We start from the raw sequence: 23,157 nt of genomic DNA on the forward strand, positions 1-23,157 counted from the left end.
CACAGAAAAGAGCAAACTATTTTTATATATGGAAATGTCATCTTTCTGAAACACCATTCTTAGTTTTCCATTTTCTTCTCACTTCCCTTCCAATATAATACCAAATAGGACACATAATGGCAGCTTACCTCTAGTGTTAAAGAAACAGTTGCCTGATTGTTGCCAGTGTCTCAAAGACTTTCTTTCACCTTGCAACAGACTCCTATGGAAAACGGAAAGACAATTATTCAAGTAGAATCAACAAGGAGAGAAAGTGTTCTCTCACTAACACAAAACTAAAAGTACATAGTCTAGTTGGAAAGTGCTTCAGTGTAAGAAGCATTCTCCATGAGAAGGAGCAAACTGTCTAAACAAGAGGTACAGTATGGAAGCAGCTTCTTTATTTTATGCTCAGGTACAGAGAAAAGAGGGAAAGGAGCTAGGACATAGTAACAGGAACATGAAGTCACTTCCTACTTGCTAATTAATCTGAAATCACTAATTCTTTACCATAAGGATGGGCAAATAACAACACAGGTTGCTGAGAGAAGCCACAGGGTCGCCACCCTGCTGGTAGTCAAGAATGTGCTAGATGCAACAGTGAGCAAGCCAATTTAACCAAGCCAGCTTTGAGCTGAGCAAGGAACTGAACCAGGCAACCTCTGGAGGTCACTCCCAACTTAAATACCTATTCATATACAAACACAAAATAATTTATAACAGCAATTATTTTTTTCCAAAAATACAGGCTTACTGTACTTCTGCCACAGAAAATAGCCTAAAGAGTGTGGCATGCTTCAATATCTATGGAAAATTAATAAGTAGTCAGCACATGGCAGAAATAGCAACTTTCCTAATCTCTGCCATTAACACCAGAAAGAAAACAGCTCCCAGGACACCTGGAATATGCTCTCATCTTGTCAATGCAATAACTATCTCTGATTTAATTGAAATACTGACTCCCCGCCCTCCTCCTCCTCACGACCTAAAAAAAAATCCCACCAAGACAACCCACCAAAACAAAAACAAACAAAACCCCCACAAAAAACCAAATGCAAAACCCAGACACACACACAAAAAAAATCAACTCAAAAACCACACACAGAAAAAGCAAAATATTTTTTTTAAAAGCACAAACAAGAAGTGGATTTAGCTGACAAACGAATTCTTAATGGGAGGAAAGTCTCTCTGTTTTGGAAGCTTTTACATGTTCTTCATATGAAAGGAGAATCCTTCCCTAACTCATCATTGTAAGAAACCTGTGTTCTATTTGTAGAACTATACTTCAGGGAAAGCCCTATGGCGATATAGTCAATTTTTTTCTTTTTCTGTGAACTTCACAGAATATTCTTCCATGGTTGGTAACTGTCAGAATAATCTATACACTTGGCAATTTTAACACCCCCCCCATTACATTTAATTCGTTAGTGCATATAGTCTTAAATACTATCAAAGGAAAGACCTACCACCTTTTACAGGGAAGCTCCAAGGTAGCATAAAACCAGCTTGATTGCTCTATCTAATTATAAATGTTAGGGTATCATTAAATACTGCCCCAGAGAATATTTCAGTATTATAGGTACCCCCATGTAAATTCCCTGTTTTTCAGTTTAGGAATGTGTACAGAGCACTTAGTTCTGCTGCAAATTGTTATTCTAAAGTAGGTTCTCCCTGCATGTATCTCCATTGTTAATCTAAACAACAGAATGGAAGGATCACATGGCTAACAGACAATACCTTAAATTTAGCACTAATATGCCAAATTTTTCTTTCCATGAAATTACGCCTCTGTCAGTCCAGAAAGATTCATGGAGGAGGAAACAACTCAATATTCCAGCAATTTCTATCTACCTTTCAAAACAAAAGGCCAGGCTTACTACACTCATCTCCAGTACAGGAATCATTAACATAAACTATCTCTTGATTCATGAACATCTCAGCAGGCAAGAGATCACTTTCTCCCACTCTAAACCTGCAGTTATTTTTCCGTGTTTATATTGTTCAGACAGACAAGAAGCACTGCATATTCACCTGCAGACACCTGCGGAAGCACACCCGACAGTCTTTTAGATTATAAACTTAGTGCAAGTACCTGTGCAGAATACTTAATCTGCTACACAGAGATGTATAAGGACATGCTGCTATTAAGACATTAATGTAGTTTGGCCTATTTGAGATCTCTTTGAACACTGGTGCCTAAGCCGTTTATCATACTACACATGGCACCAGTACATGTAATCAATAATATCTGCAACTTAGCAAGACTGGAAAAGCAAGCCTACAAGTTAGGATGGCAAGCATGTGGCTTGCACATGCACTCTCAGTTATGAGAGATTAAAAGAAAGACATTTTTTGCTAACAATGTGCCAACAAAGAAAGCTATTCTGTTTGTTAAATGCCATGCAGCCCACATAACATTAATTAGCACTATCCTCATCTGCAGTGATGACATCTTTTACATTACAGAAGTACCAGGCTTCATAAAGGCACAACTAAAAGTTTAGTGCATTTGCTTGAGTAAAATGGCATGTTCTATTTTTGCCAATTACACACATTAAAATTAAGGAAACAAACCAAACTGGCAGGAAAAAGGGAAAAAGTTAAAACAAATGTTATTGCCTTTAGCATGTTCAGGTAGTTTCTGTGCTGTAGATACCACAAATATGAATGCAAGATTTTTCTTTATTTTTTTTTTCCTATGGAGATAAGAGAACCAACAGACAAGACAGTGATGGCTGTCCTAGGGAATCTGTTTCAATCTCTTGACACAAATACTATGCACTATAACATCTAGCAAAAGTATATTAAAAGTCATTTTGACTACAAAGGTGTGTTAGCTTTTCCCGTTTATGTTCCCATTTTACAACTTTAGCAGCACTTTAAAGGATTAATGTGATTGCCCTTATTTTACTGGTTTTTAAAATAAAAACATAATTACTAAATGAGCCAACAAAATTGCTTCTAACAGTTTCCAGGGTGATCCTCACATCCCAAGAATCATTCAGCCAAAGTAATGCTGTCACTACTTTCAGGAGCCTGAAAATAACTTTTCCAGTGATTACCATGTTAGTGACTGCCAGATGAAGTATTTTTGTCCATTTGCCATAGGCAAACAGTATTTTCTTCTGAACAATTTGATCTTACGCTGTAAATTGTAGATACATTTTTAGAGGCGCATATTTCACTCAGATCTCCTCACTAAAACCAAGCAAGGTATTTCCTGAATGGAAATGATTTTGCTTTCAGATCTTCCACATTATCTCCCCCCTGCCCCGCCCAAGTTACTTGGCCAGGAAAGACAACTGGATATACATACAGCAGTTGGAATAATTCAGTTCTCTTGTACTCTTGAAACCTACAACATTATCAGACTATGTGGAAGAGCAATAATGGAACTGTAACCAACAAGCTCTTTGTCTTCCCGAGGCCACTCAGAAAATATTAACTATCCATCAATGACTTAATTAGCCTTTGTTGTCTCAGTAAAAATGAAAGTATCTTTTCTCTCCGAGGACTTCACTCAACTTTGACCTTATATTCTGAAAGCCACAAAAACCTGGGCGACTCAATACCTTTGGTCAGGTTCATTCTAAGGCCTCCACAATGAATTGTTGTAAAGGAGATAAAATGTTTTCTGGTCCAACACTCAGCTGTTTGTGAAGACTGTGCTGTTTGTTCTGCTCTGTCGTCAATTTAAACCTTCTCAATCTCCAATTAATAGCTGAAAGGGACTACATAAGTGTATACATACATATAGATGAACATGCTAAATAGCTCATGCCATCAGCTAAAGAGAAGCCTAGTAAATCAGACTGCAGCATGCACTCTGGTTATATACATAAACCTTTCAGTACTTGTTTTAATTAAAAAAAAAAAAAAAAAAAAAAAAAAAAAGAAAAAGGAGCAGGGTTTTGTAGAATATATATCAAGGATTGCATCTCAGTAACAAAAGAAGTCCACACAGCAGTCTGCTTTATTCCATGAGACAGTCATCTTAGGTACAAGAACACACTCAAGATGCCAGTCAATTCAGATATACAGCTTTCCAATATGAGACTAAAACAATAAAATGTAGTGAACAGTGTTTAAGAAATGGAAACTGATCAAAAGTTCCTAAAGCAAGGCATTCCATAGCCTAAGCTGCAAGCTCAGCTCAGTTACATGTAAACATTCTCATTGTAAAACTCTCTTTATGGAAAAACTCATAGCAACAGCGTCCAACATAAAGGAGTGCTAAATCAGCAACATTATGTGGTTGCGACAGAAAATCCTGAGATAGTGTCAGAGGTTTTTGTAGGAAAAAAAAATACTATGACTTATAGTGGTGTGTTTTGCTGAAAGCAAGATATCATATAGGTAATGAAAATAGGGCAGTTTCTCCCACAACAACATCGAAGGACTATCATAAAGGTGCCTCTTTAGCTCAGAAAAATATACTGCACGCACAAAGCCACTCACCCTCGACACCCAAAAAACTCCAACCAAACAAACATTAATCAATCTGTCATAAAGGATTTTAGTATCTTCAAAAAAATTGTCTGGAATAAGTAAACAGCTAATCATTGTACTTATATCACTCAACACTCCCTACTCCAATCCAGGAGACACACATTATTGTTCATTCATTTAATACTTTATCTGGCCACTTCTTGCTTCCTTCCACCTGCTCCTGCACAATCCTTGTTTAATATCTGAGTTCTGTTGTCACGGCACAGCTGAGATTCTAAAGGATGAAAGGCTAAACCAGGGGATATCAAACAGATTCCTACTACAAGTTGTTAAAATCTTTTCAATTGTAAATGATTTATATCCAATGCATACTTTCACTACAATTAAAAGAAAAAAGAAACCAAACCAGACTCAGATTCCGACTTACTGTAAGACAAGACCCAGACTTGTGCAGCAGAGATAAAATTCCAGCCATTTTTGGATACGAGTCATGTATTAGATCCAGGTTTAAATTCTAAGAGACACCCTCCCTACTCCTAATCTTAGCCCATGCAAAGCAAGTCACAGAAGATATTTCAATTTTTCCTCAGAAAGTTGAATGTAATAGTACAGATGTTTTATAGATGTTGGATTTGCCTCGTGCAATGCTTTCAGGACAAGATGTAAGCAGGCGAAGACGTTTATTACATTATACAGCAAAGTTATATACTCTATCAGAAGGCACGTGTCACATCTCAATTGGTCATTTTCTACTGGCATACATGTAATTAAGGCATACAATAGGTCAAAATAACAAAACAATATTTTAACACATCCAACCAGACTCTGCCTAGTTTCTCTCTTCCAGTTACAAGGTGTTTACGTTACTCTCTGAGTCAAAGACAAAACAGCGCTTTCTCTAATTCAAACAAAGACAAATCTTCCCTATAGTCTTCTAAAGCTATCCGAAAACAATCCTTCTCCTACATTTCTCCCTTTTTTGTTTATTGATAGAACAACACTTTTGATTGATCTTTCTAAAATTCCTCGCATACACAGAAGCAAGTTAAATCCTTCTCCTACAATCCTTCTCCTACAGTTGAACACCTTACACTTGTTCAAAAGCTACCCAGTTTTTTAAGTCTATCACTTGAAGGCAGTTTTCTATTCTCTTGCATCTCTATATCAATGCTTCACTGATATTTAAAATTTGCAGTCTACTCTATTCTCAGTGTCATTCTTTTTTTTCCCCCACACACACACCCCCACCCCAGCCCTCCCGCCCCCACCAAGGTCAGTTGCACCTTTAAATAACAGATACATCTCTAACGAAGCTTTCTTGTATTTTTCCTTGAAGACAGATGGAACTCAAATTTCTTCTTGGAAGACATGACTTCCAGCTTCACCCATTCCTCAGTAATTGTTACACAGCATCAACACCAGCCAAGACAAACAGTAACAATCCAAACCTTCCTTGTACTTGGCTACTTCTAGGATTTCTCTGTTAGCAAGTTCCATATGTTTTCCTCATCTCAAAATACCTATTGACAGTATAATCCAAGCTCAATTTTCATTCACTGATGCATTGTTGAGTCTGCTGTTGATACTTAGGAACTGAAAAGGTGCCAGTCTGTATCTCCAGGACAGACCATTAAACCTTCTTGTCTTATCCAAAACATATCACAAATCTGCTCCATATGCAAGCATAAGAAAATGTCAAGACTGACAGTATGACTCAAAGATCAAAAAAAAAAAAAAGAGTGGGGGTAGGGGATGAAGTTTACATGCCTTATTAATACACATTTTATTTAAAATCCCTCTTGTTATTGCTGGGTTTGCTGTAGCACAAAAGAAGAATCAAGTATTGTCATACAGCCTGCTAAGCAATTATTATTCCTCCATACTGCAACACGGTAGAATAAGTTTAATTAAACAACCATTTCTGACAGATAAGAAGTCAATATAGATGCCTTTTGCATATTATTAATTAAAATCCAATACTGTTATCACAAACCCCATTTTTAACAAGAAAAATCTACTATGGAAATATCATTTGTTTTGCAGACTGAAATACAAGTGCTTAAAATGTTTAAAGTTTCATACTTCCTTCGTATGCATTTCAGACTTTTAAAACAGATTATTTTCATACCATGCGTGGTCACAACTTGCTGTTGTCAGCATCGTACATAAGCATTCTGCTTATAATGTATTTAGACGTTTTGAAGTGGTTAAGTCAAGGATCCTACCTTCACATAGAGACACTTAAATTTCTTTCACAATTCCCCACAATAATGTTCCTAACTTCTAAAGTAAAAAAAAAAAAATTAAAGCCAAACACAAACAGCACAAACTCCCCCCAAAAATCCCTTCAATAAACCCCAAACAAAACCAGCCAAAACCCCCCAGAAAATAGAATAGCTTTATTCCCCATTTTCCCCTTATTTTTCAGTATTTATATAAATCCCCCAAAATCAATCTGTGTTCATCTTTCAAACTTGAAATGACAGATAACCAAGCAATAAAGTAATTAGCATATGAACCTTAAGATATTTCTGTTGAATTCCAACTATTTAGAAATCAAATCTGGTTTCTGTTAAGTATGATTCTTTCAGTTAATATCAAATGACAAAACACTCAGGCATATTTCCAGGTGTTTTTTAATCACAACTGCTTCTTCTGGATTCTAACTGGACAGGTCAGCAGCATTCCTCTCCCCAAAATTAGGCTAAAAGTATCTGTGTCAGATTAGCAACAAAATCCTCCCCCTCTCCCCAAACACTTATGATCTATTTATTTCTAACATTTTTCTTCTCCTCTTCATCTTTTTTTTTCCCTTTCACATTTAGTAACAATGGTTTATATTTTTCTTTCCAGTCAAAACAGTTATAACACCAACATTTTGTCTGAGCTCATTCTCTCAGGCTATCTTTGCAAGCTCAGGTTTTCCCCACCCACTCTATAGCAACTATTTCCATACATTTAAGCTCAGAAATTCTTACTTTAATTAAAATACACGTTAGTGAAATATATTAAAAAACACAAAAATCAAGCACATTTCTTTGATTTCATTTTGAAATCTTTGATGTGTTTCATCAATCACAAAATATGATCAACCACCAAACATCCAAGAGTATTAAAACTTTTAAACTTTTGACTTTTTTTTCCTGAGTTAACGTCCAAGCTTTCTGAAATGGCACTGAACATGTTCTCAGTATTCATCTTCTGCTGATGCACTGTCTACTTGTATTTGTGGTTTTTGGTTGGTTGGTTTTTCTTTTTACAGAGGTTTGCATACTAAGATGTGTCAAATAAACCTTCAGCCTATCTAAACAGGGAAGAAAAAGGCAGCAGGAATGATGGGAGGAGTAAAGTGCCTTTGTATTATGTAAAACACTGCAGGTCATATACTAATTCTCACAACAGATGATGACTTCATGACTGACAGGTTGTATTTACAGAAGTTAACAGAAAGCATCATGGACCATTTGAGCCGGAGATGCTGGCCAAAGTGGTGTAAAGCCACCACGCACTGGAAATTTTCCATGCCAGTTGCTCTAGACAATTCTTTTCAGGAGTCTCTGATGAAGAGGATTTAGTTGGACACTCTGGGCCCCCTGTGCAATTAATTGGGTCCCTGACAGCTCAGAAGTATTCTGATATCAATAGATATTAAAGAGCAGGCCAAGAGGTATGTTTTGAAAGGCAAAGCATCCCTGCTACCTTGGATACAAGAGGTGCATCACCATCAAATCTTGACCTTCATTGCAAGTTTAGTACTTGCTCTTAAATGGACCACTGCTTACTAAGTATGATGAAAATACTAAGATTCCAAAAGATTACTTTGTCATGAAGGCATTTTTGGTGCTGACAAGACAACATGTTAGGTGGGAGCTAGTTCCTTCTTGAAATGATCTCCCTAGCAGTAACAATAGAATCAAGAAGAGAGCACAGTAATTTCTGTAGCGTTTACCTTTCAGATAAACCAGTGTGTTAAAAAAAAAAGGAGGGGGTAGTGTAGCATGTGGGTGTCTGAAGAATACCATCAGAGATTCCCAAAATCCTCTGTTTTCCACTCTGCACTGCGGTGAACCAGGTAAATTACTAAAGGAAAATTCTATCACTAAGTATTTCTATTTGATGGAGTTTTTATTCCAATCCACAATAATTTATTTCAATTTTTTTATTTCCTTGTCACTATTAGTCAATCTTTTTCGTACAGCTTTTCAGATTTACAAATAAAGAGTCTCTATTTCTGTTCTTTTCACATTAGTTTGTAATTTTTATTTCTTCTGAGCCTAACCAATTTCATACAATTACCTACCCTAAGTTAGGCCTGATCAGCTCTTAAATCTAATCACTTGTATGCTCTCTTATTTTTAAAGACTTTTAGTATAACTTCACTGCTTATATGTTCCAGAATTTTACAATAAAATTCAGAGAAGTAATTTGTAGGGTAAATAGTGTGTTCTTATGCTGCTCCTAATGAATCTTTGCTTTACTTATATAAAACAAACACACCCTTCACATTCTAAAGAAAAATAGAAAAAGTCTGCAATTTTTAAAGAAGGAAAAAAAACCTTTAAAGAGTGACAAAGATAATTTAGGGTCAAAAGAGAGTAAGAGAAAATTGAGATTTTTGCATGTGTATTATTATCTATAAAATAAAATTTCAAGGCAAATAACATTCTGCAACAAGATACTTTAGAAATTGTAGTAAAATGCAATCACTATAATTTTGAAGTCATTGAAGGACTATAAACAACAGCATGGTAAAACTAAGAGCAAGAATGATCTCATATCAACAGTTCTTTATTACAGTATTCCAGCCTAAAGAAATACATACATAAAGATGTGAATCACATGCAGAACAAAGTACAGGAAACAACTATTTGCTCATTAGGGAAATCAAGCTGTGCCATATTGCATAAGTACCAAGAATATTATATCTAAGTCCTGGAATCAGCTAATAAATCAAACACTGTGTTTTCATCTAATAATAATTCTTTTTAAAAAGACAACAGATACAGAAATATTGAAAAAATAATGACCTTCTAATACGTTTATACTAAGTTGTATCAATTAAAACAACTTGTGACAGGAAAGCTTGTCACTAAGTAACAGGTACCCTAATATTTTACATGATAATTTTTACTTTCATAAAAGTCTTTAGTTTGCTTACTCATTGTTCAAGTGCTAGTCAGGCAGGAGAACTTGGATATCACCTCTAATTTAAAGCACTAGCAACACCATCTGTTTGTGAATTCAGCAGTGCTCACTATTTTCTGTAGTTGTTCCTTGCACCACTAACTGAACCAGGTCCCTGAGACCCACTGTCAACAGTATTGAGAAGTACTCTAATGAAATGCCAAGATGAAAATCAGGATTATCAGAAAAAAAACAAAACATTAAAAATAAATAAACAAACTAACAAAACCCCTAAATGCAAACCCCCAACCCCCCTAAAAAAACAAACACAGGGAAAAAAAACAAAACAACCAACCAACCACAAACCTAAAACCCAACCCAGCCTCTAGTTCAGTGTGATTGCAAAGGACAACAAAGAGACGTGGTGGATTTTCAGATATTGATAATTCAGAAAAAAGACTCTTCATAAACTGTTGCATTTAGTGGAAACAATGCTTTTAGTGTGAGAAGTTGGTATAATAGGAGGTCATTGATACAGCAAATCTGTTCTGTGTATTATGGAAAGTATTTGAGATACTATCAATGTACTGTCATGCCACATACACACTATGAAATTTTTCACCCTGATCTTAGATCTATACACACACCCTTTAATTAGGAGCATATCTGCACAGTGTTCTTTCTTCAGCTCTCTCACACATCCAAGATGTCCAAAAATCCCTCTCTGAATCAGAAATCCAAAATACTCTTGAAATATTTATCAGTTTTCCTTGTGAAAAGGTGAGATATTCTAAGTTTAATTCAGTGGGAAACAAGACCATGCACCAGTGACCTGGTAAGGTTTTGGTTCAACTCGGCTGTATGTAGCCAGTGAGTTTGACTGAGCAGGCATTATGTAAATGGCTGAATAAAAGGAAGCTCTCAAGTATTAATCCAAGGCCTGGGGTGCTTTCAGAGGAGGCTGGAGACAATCCCAGACACCTGGCTTTTGAAAAATCATTGAGGGAATATGCTAGGGGAGACAGAGAGGGAAGGTCAGTAAAAGCAGTCTGAAATGAAATTTAACTAAATTCAAGCCTGTCTTAAAGTGTCTAGGTCAGCAGCCTTGAAAAAAAGTTTTCAGTTATTTGATGCTGAAATATCCTTTCTATGTTAAGACACAAAATGCTTTCTTAAATAACACATATGCCACACTTCAGGACTGTCCTGGTTCCAGTTAAACCAATACAAATATTCAGTTTGAAGTACTACCCAGAAACAAGAGATGTTTAAAAATATAGATTCAGAATGCTTCAATATTCATAGTTTCCACCTTGGCTTGGTGGTTAATTCTCTCTGGAAGAGTCAAAAGCAAGTATGCCATTCAAATTATGGAGATGAAAATATGAAGTATGCAGACTAGGCTATCCATTGGAAAAGCTACTGCATATATAATCATGAACAACCAGCTAGACTGGACAGATGATAAAACATCAATATAGTGAGGTATCCAACACTCTGTCTTCCTACACAAGAGCCGAATGCAGGTTGTCCATAAACTGCCTTAAAAAAAAAAAAGAGAGAGAGAGAAAGACTAAATAGATTTTTCTCTTGGATTCTTTCATTTCTTATGGCCATTTGTTCTCTTTGTAATGTTTTGGGGTTTTTTTGGTGTTTTTTTTTTTGAGGGGGTGGTGGTGGTTGGTTGGCTGGTTGGGTACTTTAGGTACTTTTCTTGAAACACCTGAAGTAAGTAGAAGCAGACAGAACATTTGTTATTTCTTCTTTCCATTATTTTCCTAAAAACTTAGTATATAGTTTCCTTACTGATATGCTCCTTTATGTTACTCCCCTTCTATAGAATGGATTTTCAGTTATTTATCACTTCTTGATAAATTCCTAGCTCCTCCTTTCTCCCAGTAACTTTACTGGTGTCTTCTCACTAAGCCTCCTGTATCTCCTACACGTTCTTCCATTATTCACCTGATGCAGACATTCGGTGGCAAATTTGGTTCTCCTCTCTAGCAGCTCTGGGGAAGGGATCAGCAGATGCATGTGTTAGCTCCTGACCAACAAGCTAACCAGCACCCTAGCAGCTCTGCAACAATTACAACATGCGATACCTACCAAATAGCTGACACAAAGTAAACAACTCCGAAAACAAAGAACAAGTGAGAAGCTATTGTGGAGAGAAGATGCTGATGTCAAAATGAAACTTTTGGAAACCTACCAGAACTACCTGATGCATTTGCCATCCATCAAATATTAGCTTGTTATGGGAAAAGGGTGCCACCTGGTGCCCAATCCATCTTCCTTTAGCTAGCCACTTATCCTGGTCTTTTGGCTTTTCTGTCCTTTGTTCTCCAGAAGTTCACCTGCTTCTCTACCATGAGTCTCCAAAACTTAACATGCTGCTATAATCTTTTCATCCCATGCAAATTTTTAGATATTGAATTATTTTCCATCTTACTATACCCTAAAAGAACAACAAAAATGCAAATAATGTCACAAACCAAGCCCACACACCTGAACAAGTTGCCAGGTAGGAATTTCCCAGCTTGCTTATTCAACATACACCATATAAATCAACCTGAAAACGTCTTGCTCAGTCAGTAATTTTTTTGGCCAGGATCATGTGTTGCCTCAAAAGAGGGAGTGGAAAAAAAAGCAAAATCACTAGATCTCTGCTCTGGAAAACTTTTTCTTTTATTTTTTTTATTTTTTTTTAATGAAACATTTTTCCTCTGTTATTTTGCTCTTGAGCTCTACTACACTACAACCAGCAGAAATCTGCTTTTATTTCCTGCAGTGCTACTCACTTCTACCACAACACAAATAAAAATGAAGGCAGCTACAAACTGATGCCTTGAGATGGATATTTAATAATTCTTGTCCATATAAGCACGTACCTTTGTAACTACATAAAATACAAGGATCATACTGAGTAAAAAATGGAGTTTCTTTGTTTATCACATGATAAAGATCCTGGATTATTTATTTTTATGGAGATTTGCAATAAAAACAATTTGTAGGAAATACCCTAATTGGCTGCAAGGCCCTCTGACACCACGTCTGAGTTGGGGAGGAGATGCCTACCCTCATGTACAACCTTCTCTAATTCCATGCATACAGTTGAAATTCAGGTTTATTAGATGCAAATGCTTTCTATTACTCTAGATTTTCACATCTCTCTGCTTCCCTTAGCTCAGTGGCTGTGGCCTAGAAAATGCACACAGGCTCCAATGACTAGCAACTTTGATCTTCTGAAACTGTTTAGTACCGAATACAACATCCATATGTTTGGGTAAAATCCGGGTAAAGGAACAAAAATAAAGCCCTTCCTTTTATTTATTTAAAAAATGTAATTCAAGCTTCATTTATCACACTGAATTGAATCACTTTTTTTAAGCCTCCATTCAGTTTTAAGACAAATAATTTCCAAGTATTTATTTATAACTTATACTAGCCTTTGTTATAAACCAGCTGGATATCTTGAGCCATTTCTACATTCATCCTAACTACAGTATCTTGAGTAATAACAGGAGTATATTTGACTTTTGGTTTTATCATCACATTTGGGTTGCAAATTACTTCAACAATGCCAAAAGAGTGCCTTTTTAAACCAGGGTTTAAAGTAGTCTAGATGCCAAAAAATAAATCACAAATATACTATTCTGGTATAAGCAAGATTGTTTTCCCCTTCCTTTATTTGAGAATTAAAAATTTTTCTTGGTTCCTCTGGGGAGGAGGCAAACCACCAAGAAAAGGTCTATTTTCCCTACTGCTAATCCAGATACTAACACTATGTTAACAGTAATTTTATGAGAGCTCTCATTAGATAACAAGGCCTTAGTATAATGGTATTTCACAAGTGGGCTTATGCAAATTTTTTAGTTTCTACATGACTGAGTTCTATATTTTAAGATTTTAATTCTTTATTATCCATATTCACATACTTAGACAGTGTTGAGTTCTATAATGACATACAATTCCTGCATAGACAAGTATTTAGAGACATACAATTATACATGTATGAGCATACACTAAATATACTGTTCTTGTAAAATGCTTTAAAAATATGCCAGATAATATCAATATGGTTGCTCTAAAAAAACAACCTTGGAACAGAATGAAGAACTGTACTCTATTCATTGTTCTAAAATAGGAGTTACAGAGAGGTGAATGACAAGTTAATAGAAATATCTGAATTTGTGAATGTTGTAGGACAGGTAACAGCAAAAGCAAAAAGGAACTGAGAATCTCATTCCCTAAAAATGAAGCAAGCAATTCCTACTTAGTCTACAGTATTTTTAGGTGTCAATATCCAGTTGTGAAGTCATTTATCTCTCCCAGTCAGACCACAGAGCTTCCCAAAGACAGATATCCATCATGTACAAGGCTGTTTACTGTTGATTTGTTCAATATCTTGGAATGTGTCATTCCCAGTACTCTGATTAGACAGAATTTCTGAACTATCAGCTGATTAAATGATCAGCAGAGAGATGAGCCCTTTAATGAAGCCAAATGTAAGAACCTTAATATTAATACAGGTAAAATTTAGATTAGAACAACATTATTAGCAAGTAATATTTTAAACCAATGCTAGTTATGGTATCTGCAAAAAATAAGCTGGGTTGGACTGGAAGTGAGAACAGAAGCTCAGCTCCCCATCACTCCACTGCAGCTAATAACATGCCAGACTCCCTGCATTTATCTCTTGCTGTAATGCTGTTCCCATAAGGAAATCCATAGGCAGAGCTGACAGAAGATTACTTGGCAGAGCAACTGCCAGCCAGCCCCAACCAAAAGACAGAAGACACAAGACTTTGTTCAAAAAATGCCCATGCACCATTATAATACCTTTTATTAAGAAATAACAGGTTTGTGTAAATTACAAGTTATGATAGGCATACATTCTTTAAAATTGAAGGGTTCCTGTTTCCATGCACACTCCCCATTTATATTTCATGAAAGTTAGAGCTTAAAATTAACTTTGACATAAAAATGAAAAAAAAAAGCTAAGAATCAAACAGCAAATACTAAGTTCACCAAGAAAATCCAAATCGAATTTTTTCCCTAATCATCCAATAAAACAAGTACAATGTAAAACATTTTTATACATCTCCTTAATGCAACACATAAGCATCAGTGAAAACACTGCTCCAGTCACTTCAAGATTTACAGTCTGTAATATGGTTGACTAATAAGATTCTATTATTGCTACTGATTGAATGTATCTAAGAGTATTTTTTAAACTTGGAATAAGATCAAAATGCTTACAGATTTCAGATTGCTATTAGACACAATAATTATATGCTAAACTAATTACAAGTAAAGCAAAACCTGACTTACAACTAATTAAATTTTACTGCATGAAAGTAAAGCACAGTCCTTATTTGACACAGGGCACAGTTATAGATGTTTACAAACTCACCAGTCTGTGTATTTATTTCAAGCCAAATGTCTAGGGCACTGACAAAGTTGGAAGATGGCATGATTTCGATACTGACTAGCTAGCTTTATAATGCAAGACAATAAAAAACAAATCAACATTTCTAAAATTGTTGCTTACATTAAGTAGCAAAGCTAAATGAGATATTCTTCAGTAACATCCTACTTCAATTTCATGTAGATCTTCATTGCAGTTTCACAAGGATGAGGTTTACATTTCCGAAGTACATTAGCAACTTTGTATCTTAAGTTCAATTATGAAGGCTTAGAGATAGAACTCTTAAAAGCCTGTTCAGACCCATAAAGATGCTGACAGGCAGCTTCCACTGAATATGAAGCTGGATATTTTAGTTTAAAATCCCACTATGTGACAAGTACCTATATGGCATTGGTATTTTTAATTTTAGCAGAACACTACTATGCGTGTACAAGCTTAAGTAAATAAAGAGCAAAGCAAGAGGATTTAGATATCAAGAAGGAATGATAACATCTTAAAGAGCAGAAAAAACAGATTGAAAGAACTAGCTGAAGTCACTAGACACCAAAGATAAGCACAAATAGCCTATAGCTTTCTCTGGTTTTACAGACTTTTCTTCTGTTCTCCCAAGCAACCAGCACCAGAACAAGAGGACACAGTCTCAAGCTGCACCAGGGGAAGTTCAGGCTCGAGGTGAGGAGAAAGTTCTTCACAGAAAGAGTAATTGGCCATTGGAATGGGCTGCCCAGGGGGGTGGTGGAGTCACCACCCCTGGAGATGTCCAAAAAAGGACTGGATGTGGCACTTGAAGCCATGGTTTAATTGTCATTAGGTATTAGGTAATAGGCTGGATTTTATGATCTCTGAAGTTTTTTCCAAGCTGGTTGACACTATCATTCTATGATTAAAGAATACAGCAAAGTGTTACTCTCATTTTACTATTACCAAGCAATTTCTGATGAGTTCATACTTCTGCTACGTTTTTTCCTGCCCTTAGGAACCAAGGGCACCACCACTAACATACCAGTTGCTTGTGCCTTTGTGGATCTCATCAGAAAATCCTAGACTTCAAAACAAATGCTGCATAATATAGATTTTCTTAATGACTTAGCTGGGAATTTCAGATTTCATTCAAGGATAAAAACCAAACCAAACAACCAGTAAATATATTTCACAAAGATAAAGACTATCTTAAACCTCAAAACCTGAAGGCTAAACTAAAACTTTCATGTGCTCTAACTTTGTCTCATCCACTTCCATCAATCATCGAATCTCTGTGTGTAAAATGGCTGACACTGTCCATCTCTTCAAATCGTGTCGCTTTAAAATCAGCTTCCTAACGGAAATGCCTTATATGTATAGATGTTTTAGACCTATGTATAGGTGTTTTAGGCCATGACAATTATGAAAAGTATCTTACATTCATCATGTAAAACTTCTCATCAGATGGCATACAGAAAAGACAACGGGATAGTGATGGGAAGATGCTAGCATGTAAGTGATTTTATGAGCAGTATAGTTAATTAACCTTGGTTTGCTGCAGGTCACTCTAGTCTTTTCTTCTGTCCCCATATAGCTCATGCTGCAGGGCACTATTAAGGTGTCTCCTTCCCTCTACTAAGCCACTTGAACTCATAAACATTATGAGATCTCAAGGCCTTTCGGATCTTTTTCTGACTCATGTTTGACTAACTGGTTCAAAACTGTTACAGGGGGTCCGATGAATATATGGTAAGGTTGTGTGAACTCTGTGTCTTTAGAAAATGATGCTAAAAAATGTAGAAAGACATAACTACCTCACAAAATAATAAAGAAGACGAGAATAAAAGGAAACAAAGAGTAGACATTTGAGAAGCAAAACACCATGTATCTCATGAGACCAGTACTGTGTTCAGTTCTGGCACCCCCAGCATAAGAGAGACAACACACTGCTGGAACAGGCCCAGAGAAGGGCCACAAAGATGATGAGAGGGCTGGTACCTCCCCTATGGGGACAGACTATGAGACTTAGGGCTGTTCAACCTAGAAAAAAGAAGGCTTTGGGAATACACCACAGTGGCCTTCCAGTACCTGAAAGGGGCTTACAAGTAAGCCAGGGAAGGACTTTTTACAAGGGTTTGTAAGAGGAGAGGGAATGGATTTAAGGTTGAGGAGGGCAGATTTAGACTAGATATTAGAAAGAAATTATTTACATTAAGGGTGGTGAGATACTGGCACAGGTTGCCCAGGAAAGGCATGCATGAACCCTCATTCAAGCTGTTCAAGGCCAGGTTGGATGAGGCCATGCACAACCTGGTCTAGTGGAAGGTGTCCTGTCCATGGCAGTGGGGCTGGAACTAGATCATCTTTAAGGTCCCTTCCAACCCAAACCATTCCATAATACAGAATGGGAAAAAGGAAAATAAAAGGAGGAGGAACAGGAAAAGAAGAATATAAAAATAAAAAGCCATTATGTAACCATTTCAGTTACACCTAAGCATTCTGCAAGCATATACTTATGTTTTATCACATTACACACACAAAATAAGGATATTTTTGTCTATGCAGAAGAAATGTATCTATTAAAGAAGCCAGCAAGTTCATAAAGCAGACATTATGAAACAATTTTATGCATCAATGCACTTGTCTTTTAAATATAACCACGGTCTTTTCCCTGTTGAAGATTTCCATCAACCTGGTTCAACTTATTTGCAGCAGCCAGAAACCACAAGGGGCTTGCTACCTTAACTTTAATTTCCTAAAAAATGTTTACTTTCTTCCAGATGGCAAGATTAAATTACATAAGCACTGTCAGCAAGTTGAATCCTCAAATGTATTCATTTCCACCACAGAAGCTTCAAAACCATCTATAATTTTGTTACTGATGTTTGGAAACAGCTGTAGCTGACATGGTTATGTGTTGTATATGTCAGCTTTAAAGGATTAAATATTCTTAACCCACAATGGAACAAACCCGATCTTTTAGCAAGATATAGTGGAAAGTGCATAGAGACTGTTACTACAATGGAGATGTCTTAATAGTTCATTGATGAACAGAAGGTCAAAGATACTGTATTTGGCATTCCTCTAGAGCAGTGCCAGGGGCAGGGATGGAATTTAAGACACACTGGTGTTTTTCAAATATCATATGGCTTGTGGGACACATTAAGCTTACTTTGTAGCTACAAGAAATTTAAAAAACAACAAAAAAGACAATTTTAATCCTAAAATAATGATGTAACACAATTCCAAAATACTATGACACTGTCTCCTATAACATCTGCATAGGTCAGTTTAGGAAGTGTGGGTTAGGTAAGTGGACAGTGAGGTGGATTGAGAACTGGCTGAATCACAGAGCACAGAGGGTTGTGATCAACAGTGTACAGTACAGTTGGAAGCCTGTAGCTAGTGGTGTTCCCCAGGAGCCACAACTGGGTCCAGTCTTGTTCAACATCATCATCAACCACCTGATGAAAGGACAAAGTGGACTCTCAGCAAGTTTGCTGATGATACAAAACTGGAAGGAGTGGCTGACACACCAGACGTATGTGCTGCCATTCAGCAAGACCTGGACAAGCTGGAGAGTTGGGCAGATGTAAACCTCACAAAGTTCAACAAGGGAGAGTCCGGCACCTGAGGAGGAATAAACACATGCATCAGTACAGGTTAAGGGCTGACCTGCTGGAAAGCTGCTCCAAGCAGAAGGACCTGGGAGGCCTGGTGAACAAGTTCAGTATGAGCCAGCAGCGTGCCCTCATTGCCAAAAAGCCAACAGCATCCTAGGGTGCCTTAAGAGCGTGGCCAGCAGGTTGAAGGAGGTTCAAGAGAGACAGGGAACTACTGGAGACTCAAACTGAGGGCCACAAAGATGATTAGGGGACTGGAGCATTTCCCTTACAAGGAGAGGCTGAAAGATCTGGGGCTCTTTAGTGTGGAAAACACTGAGAGGAGATTTTATCAATGGTTATAAATATCTGAAGGGTGGGGATAAAGAGGATGGCGATGGGTTCTTTTCAGCAGTGCCCAGTGATAGGACAAGGGGCAACAGCTACAGAGTAGAACACAAGAGGTTTCGCTTGAACACAATGAAAAACAACTTTCCTGTGAGGGTGCTGGGGCACCAGACAGGCTGCCCAGTGAGGTTATAGAGTCTTCTTTGGAGACTTCAAAGCCCACCCGGACATGTTCCTATGCAACCTGATCTAGGCAAACCTGCTTTAGCGGGGGGGTTGGACTAGCTAATCTCTGGAGGTCTCTTCCAACCCCCACCATTGTGGGATTCTGGAATAAAATCTTCAGGAGAAAAAAAAATATATTTTATGTTCCATTTTCTGTGTATGCTTACATAAAAATACAATTTAGTCAAATGATGCATCATATGAGTAAATCAAAGTGTATACTTAGGAACAGTCTTCCTTGGAAAAGATAGCTGATATGACTGAATGACCCAGGTATGTTACTGAAAACAAGAACCACGCTGACAGAAGTTGTAGCTCATGATATTTTCAACTAAGTCAAAAAGGTCAAAGGTCAGGAATCAGTTGCAAAGCTGTCTGCTTCAGTCTTCAGGTTAAAGGACTGATGAATGGATCAACAACTTTTCATCATTACAGAAAAAAAACCAAAACCAAGCTACAAATAACAACAACAAACCAAGCAGTCCCATATAGCCAGGAAGGTAGGACACCGTTGCTGCAACAGACAGACACCTACCCACTTGTGATTCGGTGGATCTTAAGGAAGCATAAACAGCTCCAGCTTGCATAAACAGCTCCAATTTTGACTGAGTGGAATGAAAGACGGCATCTTCATAAAATTATCTTAATGGATTAAAGCAAGTAATAACATTTGTGGCTTTTTATATACACACTTTACACACAGACACTTGTGATGGTTTAGAGACGGGGTGCCTTTAAGAACCACAAAGTTACAGACCTTCAGAGTGTTCAGGAGGAGGAGCAGGAAGTATATTTCACTCCCTCTCTGCTCCTGGGAAGACATATAGGCTTTTACCTCCTTGTGGGGAAGCTGAGGCCTGATTCAGCCATGCCAATGATGCCGTCTGGAGCAGCCTAACTGGGGCCTGGAGCTGCCAAGCTGAACTTTTTTTTTTTTTTTACTACATCACACGGGCATGGGAGGGCTGGTAGAGAGGCACAAAACGTGGGTTTGTTGAGTTAGTTTAAAGGGAAGTTTGTGTGAAGTTTTGGCTTAATAGGCTGTGTGTTAAGCCCAGACCATGGATATTGTGTATTTTATATACTTTGTGCTGTTTTGTATAGTTGTGAATAGCATTTCCATTTAAACTTTACAATTATATCCAACACTTTGTGTGAGCCTTTTTTCTTTTACCCCTTTTGGAAGAGGTAAAAGAGCATCTGAATCGCTTTGAACTAAGACAATACTTCATGTACACTGAGCACATATGCAAGTTTCAAAGCCCTGTTCCATATACATTTTTGATTCTACTATTTCATGGCATTTTTACATTAAGGTGAGTAGAAGACATTTATAAGCAAAGCTGCAATTTCCCTGTCTACACTTGTTTAAAAATATCTCCTTTATAAAAAAGTGCCTCATCCTAAATTGTCCAAGTCAACAGCAGCCTTCTTTCCAGCTTGACTGGGAGCAGAGATAGGTCCCATCACTGTGGAAAAATGGGAAAGGGAAATAATAACTGTGTATCAGCAACAAGCAACATGATTCCTGATACCTTACTGGGAGTTCTGTTAACTCTTGCAAAATTAGATGATGAATTAGGGTTACCCTTGAGAGTACAGAATTTCAGCAGATCACATGGAGAGCTCACTGGTAGTAGCAGAGATATTTTCTCCTTGCAGACTGCACTGCATTTTTTTCTCTTAAACATTTTCAGAGATACATTTTTAAATTCAACATTTTTTTTTTCCTCCCCCTTAGACTTTAATGTCTTCCTTTTCCCCCTTACTTTTCAATTCAGTTTTGGCTATTGCAAGAAAAGCTGTTCTGTTTGTCTGCTTCAATCTTCCAATGAACATTTCCAACTTCTTTCAGAGGATTGCATGATAGGGAGGACTCACCTTTTTCCCCCCCTTTTGAGCTCCACAGGCATTGCTAACCCACTTAATTTCAAATCTCAATGAGATTGAAATTTTCATTTCCTCACTTTAACACATGAAGATCCAGGCTGTTCCTTCTGTCCTAACAATTTTGGGTACACTCTGGCAGCAGAGACACCGCAAGCCATATTCCGGGGCATTGAAATGAACATCAGCAGGAACAGACTGTTCCATCAATTTTGCCACCTCTTTCCCACAAATGCAAGCTGTTCAATGCTTTGACACTGGAAGAAAGTTGTCCTGTGGCAAAATGCTGTATAATCACTATGATAAGAAAAATAAAACTAATTTGTCTTAACTTTTCTTAGTAACATACTACTGTAACAAGAATAAGCTGTTGATTACAAAGACCAGCTTTGTTTCTTTTCATATCCAATATTCTGCAGTCTAAGGTTAAAAAAAAATGTTGTTTACACAAAAAGTATTTTGAAACAGAAAAACGTAGACTCTGCAAAAGGCACAGACAACCTGATTTACAAAGAAAACAGCATATAAAATGACCCCTCTTTCAAAGTTGGAGCAGATGCACACTTGCAAGGTCACTCTGCCACTGCTGTTCAGACTAGGTCAGCTTTTGAAGACACATTACTTCAAGCACACTTGTTACCCTGACACAGACCTCACCGGCATACATCTACCTTCATACTAGACAGCTTAACTAACACGTCTTTATGGCTTAAGAAGGACACAGTATCCTACACTGACAGTCCAATGCTTACTAACATGCACAGTATCAATTTCAGTTGGCAGTTACCCTCAATTTGTTTCAGTAACTCAGAAAGCTGAATCAACCAGCCAAACATCTCTATTGCTCCCCTCAGGAGGAAAGTCTTCAGTTTCACTAAAATCACAGGGATAGGGCAGATACAATCTTGTGGTTCTCGAATCTGGTGAAGTCTGAAAACCCATCTAATATAACTGCTTAGCATCAGCACCAGAACTGCATGGCTTCTCATGCAGCCCATTGCATTTGTTAGCTTCATGCCAACTGATCAACCTCTGTCCTGAACACGCTCCATTCCAAGTATAACAGCAGTGAGAAATTCCAGCTCCAAGAGTGAACTGCATGGAGCACAAGCCCCTCTAGGCACTCTGAAGCCTAAAATGAGAAATAACAACTACAACAGCTAAGCAGGATCACTGGGTACCATGTGTTTTCCAGAAACAAGTATTACATTAAACATTTCATCAATGCTGAACACTAAGAACTCCACAGTCAGACAGATGTTCTGTACATCACTTCAAAATAAGTGCAAATGGAAATGAGAAAGCAGTAAAAGAATGACAGTAAGGGGAAAAAAATGAAGAAATGAATAAGGATTTAAATCAAATTGATACTGAGCCAGAGCAGCCTACAAAAGTTAAGCTGAAAGAGCCACAAAGTAATCTAGCCATCCTTATGGACAAATCACAACCATCTTGTACATGCACCACAAATCACTAATGATCAGCTGACAGCAGAAGAAAGAGAAACAGCATTTCTACAAGTGAAATTCAATTTTCTGACTCTTTTCTGGAGGACAATGCATTTATTCCAGTGCCTTCTGAACAATGACCTACGTACTAAAGCAATACATAAAGCTGCAGTTCATAGCTCACAGTTTACTGTGAGTAAATGATTTTCTTCGTAAAGACAGCTTAAAAATCTTATTTCTCTAATCTTACTTTTCCAAGACACTCCAAGGACATTGTGTAACTGAAATCTGAGGAAAGATGCTGGCTGAAACATTCTCTGTTAAAGTAAGCTGTCCTTAGTGTCACATAGGACAGGCGACTTTGGTGACTGAATGTTTTAAGCACTAGATGAGTTTGTCTTTGTCATGTCAGTCGTTCTCTGAGAACTTTCTAAATGTACAATGAATATACCACCTGAACAGGAATTCTCAAGACGTTTTTGCCCTGTGGAACAACAATCCCTCCTGGTAAGCTGCATCCTCCATCACACTGAGAGGTGAAAGGGTGTGTAATGGATGCAGATTATGGACCTGAAAAGATTGAGTACTGAATGCAATCTTCCCCCTACTCCTGAGGAGTACCACTCAACCAGGAGCTCAGCCACCTCCATCCAATCTCACACAGCTCAGTCATTGTTTCAAACCAGGTTAATATTAACTACTCCAG

General features: G+C 37.3%; 1 protein-coding gene across 14 annotated transcripts in view; it reads right to left on the reverse strand.

The window, feature by feature from the left end:
* The window catches only part of TENM3 (teneurin transmembrane protein 3), a 423,644-nt gene that overhangs the window by 385,337 nt on the left and 15,150 nt on the right, over positions 1 to 23,157 (reverse strand). For all 14 annotated transcript variants that reach the window (XM_068137014.1, XM_068137013.1, XM_068137012.1 and 11 more), the window contains exon 2: positions 129 to 202. The gene's annotated coding sequence lies outside the window, so the exon portion shown is untranslated. The remainder of the gene's footprint in view (positions 1 to 128; positions 203 to 23,157) is intronic.

Source organism: Melanerpes formicivorus, unplaced genomic scaffold (genome assembly GCF_026170545.1).
Source record: "Melanerpes formicivorus ecotype bairdi unplaced genomic scaffold, bMelFor1.0.p_v2 SCAF_4, whole genome shotgun sequence".
NCBI lineage: Eukaryota > Metazoa > Chordata > Aves > Piciformes > Picidae > Melanerpes > Melanerpes formicivorus.